The 5945-nt window shown below is 50.0% G+C and overlaps 1 pseudogene; it reads right to left on the bottom strand.

Moving 5' to 3' along the window:
- Positions 1-439: 439 nt before the first annotated feature.
- Positions 440-1640, bottom strand: LOC147677664 (SMAD family member 4 pseudogene; annotated as a pseudogene).
- Positions 1641-5945: the final 4305 nt, after the last annotated feature.

The following is a 5945-nucleotide window of genomic DNA, read 5'->3' as shown; positions in this document are numbered from 1 at the left end:
CCGGCCTCAATGAGGTGCAACACTCGCCTGGTGTTGTCGCTGGTCTGCCGTTGGGGGATAAAGCCCGCCTGGTCAGGGTCTATCAGCTGCTGCATGTATGGTGCAATGCGGCCTGCTAGTATGCCAGTGTAGAGCTTCAAGTCTACATTCAGCAGCGAGATGGGCCTGTATGAGCCGCATGCCGCCGGGTCACGGCCCGGTTTGGGAATTACAGAGATAGACGCCTCCAGCAGGTCCGGGTGGATGGCACCAGTCGTGTCAAAGGTGTTAAACAGGTCGCGCAGGAGGGGGGCAAGCTGCTGGCAATTTCTCTTCCTGATGCATTTTTTTCAAATGGTCAAATTTTTCATGCAGCTGAGGTAGCAGCGAATAAACACCTTCTTCTAGTCTCTTCCTAGCCTCTCCTTGTGAGCTAGAACGAGATTCTGAAGCTCAAACGTCATGGCTTTCGGCTCCTATATTTAATGAGTTCAACAGACTTGCCCATGCTAAACCTAGGAAACACTGGATGATTAGATATAGGAGTCTGGAATGCAAGTTCATTGTGAACAGGCCAGTAATGTCCAGGATGAGGCATGGGTGGATGATGTTGAAGATGTCCGTTCTGGTGATGAGATATATTAGGTGTATATGCTGCTGTTCTATTTCCAGTCCAAGTTGTAGTGCTGTTGTGATGATATGTAGCTGGCTGAGCTGCAAACCCATTCTGCTGTGTCCCTTGTGGAGGCACTGGTGCAATCTGCAAAAGTCCTTCACTATGGCTCCCTGACAATAAACTGCTGGGTTGACTTGTTGATGCCACAGGAATGCTGGAAAAGCTAGAAGCACTTGGAGTACTGGGTTCAGAAGCCAGCAAGGAAGAATTGCTGTAAGTGTCAGAAGATGATCTGTTGCTTGCTTGGTGTTGGATGGTTTGAATTGAAAGGCCATCAGCAGACGATAAGGACTGTGGTCCTTCAACATAGTCATGAACGTATTCATCCTTCACTAACATACTAGAAGGAGCAGAACTTTGAAGTGTCAATCCTGAGAGATCGATCCCTGGAGACACCACACGCTCATAGTGATAAGGATTTACACAGACACTGTCACATTTCAGATCAAAAGCATACTGGCAGTATTTCACGTGTTTAAGTTCATTCTTGTGAAGATCAGGCCATCGCCACAAGCGGGCATAGATCACATGAGGAAAGCCCTTTCTACCAGCCACCTGCAGCCGACCATCAAGCGTCCTCTGGATGGTGACACACTTGCTTGGATGAGCGCCATTGGTAGTGATCGCCGTAATCAGAGAATCCAATTCATCTTTTTTCTCCTTCAGTTTCTTAACCAAGCTTTCAATTGCTCGTTTGGCAAATGTTTCACTTTCCCCTCCTTGCCGATGGCACATCAAACTGTGAACAATGCTCAGACAGGCATCGTTACTTGTCGGCGTGTTAGCAATTGACATACTGACAAATGACTTCTAGCTAGTCCTCCGACGTAAAACCAATGTTCAACGAGATACAGTAAGAACCAGGCCCAGCAATGCTGAGCTACCTTAAGACGGGCGATCAAACAAACATGACCGGTTGAAGTACGTCCACCTGTATTTACCGCCCGCGGCGGCCGCTCTCCTCCGGCGAGCAGAGCCGCAGTTCCACAGTCTTGGTATGATTTTTAAAGAATATTTCAAGTTTTCAAAAGTAGACACTTAGAAGAAATGTCACAGAAAAGCACACAGTGGATTCCTATGGAGAAAATTCAAGTTACTAGTAAACCCGGCTAGGATTACTTTTGCAGTTCAGTACTGGGCTACAAGATGCAGTACTGGGTTCTCTCCTGATCACAGGTGAGTATTTCGGAATTCGGTTGATTGTATGGGACTATTTTAAGTTTTCAAAACTTCACACTTAAAAGATTTTTTAAGTCAAGCCAGTCAATGTTATCCCATGGCAGGTAAGTGAGTTACCGGTTTCCAGGTGAGTACTCGACTGGTGAAGTTAGGGTTCTGAGCATAGACTCAGGGGTCCCCCAGGGTCCGGTAGGTACAGTTGGTTCACCCTCAGCGGCACAGGGGCAGCCGGGTGCAGAGGTAGTTAGGCCCAATGTTATCCAATGAGGGGCAGGGGGCCTCCGGTTGGTGGCTGCTGGCTAGCAGGCCACGCGGCTGTGGGAGCTGGGCTCCCGGTCACTTGCTCAGGGCAAAGGGGGAAGTAGGAGAGGACAAAGGTTGCACAGCCAGCGGCACTCGGGCGGGTGGGTGCAGGGTGCTTTTGAGCTGTCCGTCGCTCAATGTTATTCAATGGGAAAAGTAAAAAGGAAACAAAGGTCCGCTCCTCCTCCCATAAAACGGATGTGCTGGCCGTCGCGCAGCGGACGTGCTCTACCCTTCTGGCAGGCTTCCTAGGAGAGGGCTAACGCGACTCAGGCGTTAGTACGGCTCGCTTTTATTCTATTTTTAAATAACGTTGTGCTAAACAGCATTTGCCTGTGTTTTATTTTATTTACTGGCACTAAGGAAATTTGGTCATTGATTGATTTAAGAATCGCCCAAACACTTCCTTTCACTTTTCCTTACCTCCCCGGTCCACCACGAGCTTGCTCGATTGTTGTGGAGGGAGGCGGCTTGCTACTTTCCACTTTCTCACACTTCCGCCTGGGACACGGGTGAGCGGTCTAGTGCCAACACGCTCCTCCTCCCATAAAACGGATGTGCTGGCCGTCGCGCAGCGGACGTGCTCTACCCTTCTGGCAGGCTTCCTAGGAGAGGGCTAACGCGACTCAGGCGTTAGTACGGCTCGCTTTTATTCTATTTTTAAATAACGTTGTGCTAAACAGCATTTGCCTGTGTTTTATTTTATTTACTGGCACTAAGGAAACTTGGTCATTGATTGATTTAAGAATCGCCCAAACACTTCCTTTCACTTTTCCTTACCTCCCCGGTCCACCACGAGCTTGCTCGATTGTTGTGGAGGGAGGCGGCTTGCTACTTTCCACTTTCTCACACTTCCGCCTGGGACACGGGTGAGCGGTCTAGTGCCAACACGCTCCTCCTCCCATAAAACGGATGTGCTGGCCGTCGCGCAGCGGACGTGCTCTACCCTTCTGGCAGGCTTCCTAGGAGAGGGCTAACGCGACTCAGGCGTTAGTACGGCTCGCTTTTATTCTATTTTTAAATAACGTTGTGCTAAACAGCATTTGCCTGTGTTTTATTTTATTTACTGGCACTAAGGAAACTTGGTCATTGATTGATTTAAGAATCGCCCAAACACTTCCTTTCACTTTTCCTTACCTCCCCGGTCCACCACGAGCTTGCTCGATTGTTGTGGAGGGAGGCGGCTTGCTACTTTCCACTTTCTCACACTTCCGCCTGGGACACGGGTGAGCGGTCTAGTGCCAACACGCTCCTCCTCCCATAAAACGGATGTGCTGGCCGTCGCGCAGCGGACGTGCTCTACCCTTCTGGCAGGCTTCCTAGGAGAGGGCTAACGCGACTCAGGCGTTAGTACGGCTCGCTTTTATTCTATTTTTAAATAACGTTGTGCTAAACAGCATTTGCCTGTGTTTTATTTTATTTACTGGCACTAAGGAAACTTGGTCATTGATTGATTTAAGAATCGCCCAAACACTTCCTTTCACTTTTCCTTACCTCCCCGGTCCACCACGAGCTTGCTCGATTGTTGTGGAGGGAGGCGGCTTGCTACTTTCCACTTTCTCACACTTCCGCCTGGGACACGGGTGAGCGGTCTAGTGCCAACACGCTCCTCCTCCCATAAAACGGATGTGCTGGCCGTCGCGCAGCGGACGTGCGCAGCGGGCGCGCCGATGGCGCGCCGAAGGCGCGCCTAAGGCAAGCCCGTCTGCGCCCGTCCGCGCCAGGCTGGGCCAGGGGTCAGGTCATTACGCTCAAATCTTATCTTACACACCCAACCAACTGTTAGCGCTTCGCAGCAACTACGAGCTAAGCACCACCCAGCAACACCTACTTGACTATCTCGGGCTTTTGACCCCGGTGCACACCTTAGCTGCCCCTGATATTTCCCACCATAGGAGGATATCTCCGGCCCTCACTGCCCAGACTTGTGAGATCGCCCCAGACCCGACCTGCACTACCCCCAACAATAAAAGTGATGCACTAACAATATATTATCTCAATACCCGTTCCCTCGCCAAGCACCAGCTTGAGATACTCTCCCTGATAGAGCTGACTGAGCCGGACATTTTATTCCTGTCCGAAACCTGGCTGCATGATGCCTCTTCTCCAGACATTCTAGCAGCCATTCCCGCCCCCTACTACATCCTCCATGCAGATAGACACTCAGACAAAAAGGGTGGCGGCGTGGCAGCAATCATCCACAAAAAACTCCAGTTCACAGCACTCTCAACCATTCAAATTACCCAGACGGAAACTCTTATCATCAAAATGGAAACTCACCTCTCCTCGCTGGCATGCGTTGTTGCATATCGTCCCCCACTGCATATGCCATCTTATCCATTGGAGTTTGCCGACTTAATTGGCCACCTGGTCATCAATCACACCAGAGTGCTGATCGTGGGTGATTTCAACTACTGGCCAGGCGACACAAATGAAACCCCCCTCTCCCGAGACTTTACGGACCTTTTGACTAATCTTAATTGCACTCAGCATATTCACACCCCCACACATGACAAGGGTCACATCCTAGACCAAGTCTGGTCTTTTAATCTAGACATCACCCAACTTGATGTCCTCCCCTGCACCTGGTCAGACCACTGTCTAATCAGATGCACACTTGCTGGCTTGGTTGTACCCCCCACGACTAGACCAAGCAGCATGAAGGCGAGGAATTGGGGCCAAGCCAGCATCGAGTCCTTCAAAACTATCCTCATCACCACTGCCCCGCCAATCCAAGACACCTCTCTCACTACTCAGACGGAAAACCTAGCCACCTGGCTTGAACAAGCTAGTAACAAGGTTGCCCCTCAAAAACACATAAAAGCACGCAGGCCTCATGATGCTCAAAAATGGTTCTCCCCCGCCCTGAAGCTCCAAAAACTTAACCTCAGACAGGCTGAACGAAAGTGGCGCAGGAAATACGACCCTGAACTAAAAACCAGTTATCTGTCTCTCTTCAAAGATTATAAAGCCGCTGTATTAAAATGTAAAACCGAGTTCATCACTAGTAAAATCTTAAACTCTGCGAACAAAACTAGAGAGCTCTTTTTGATAGTCGACAAACTGACAGGGATGGAGAGAGTGTCAGCACAACCTGTGCACTCCCAAGATCTATGTGACAGGCTAAATAAGTATTTCTTCGAAAAAATTGATACTATAAAATCTAGTATCCCCTTGTCCAGCACACCCAATCCTGCTGCCTCTCCCGGCGTATTTCATCCCCTTTTACTGGATCACTTCCCCTCTATAAATTCAGACTCATTCTCCAAACTAATGAATAAGGTCAAATCTGGCTCCCCTCTCGACAGTGGTCCCCCCTACATACTTCGCGAAGCCTTCAGCGCGTGCCCTGATCCCCCCATATCCCTGCTCAACACCTCCCTTGGCAGCGGAACAGTCCCTGACTCGTTTAAAAGTGCTGAGATCCTCCCCATCCTCAAGAAACCTGGGGCGGACCCTCAAGTGCTTAGTAACTATCGTCCTATATCCCTCCTACCCTATCTCAGTAAAGTACTGGAAACCCATGTGACGGAATGTCTGAGTTCCTTCATCGAGGAGTCTCACTATCTCGACCCTCACCAAGCAGGCTTTAGGCCTGCCCACTCGACTGAGGCAGTCCTTGTAACGGTCATGGATGAGCTACGCAAGGGGGCGGACCTTAACTCCCCCCAGGCCCTGATCCTCCTTGATCTTTCGGCTGCGTTTGACACGGTCGATCATAACATCCTGATCGACCGTGTCCACAGTGCCGGGGTCGGAGGACAGGCCCTGAGGTGGATACAATCCTTCTTGACAAACAGATTCCAAT

The sequence above is a fragment of the Lissotriton vulgaris genome, chromosome 12 (assembly GCF_964263255.1).
Source record: "Lissotriton vulgaris chromosome 12, aLisVul1.2, whole genome shotgun sequence".
NCBI lineage: Eukaryota > Metazoa > Chordata > Amphibia > Caudata > Salamandridae > Lissotriton > Lissotriton vulgaris.
This window is presented reverse-complemented; position numbering and strand designations above follow the sequence as displayed.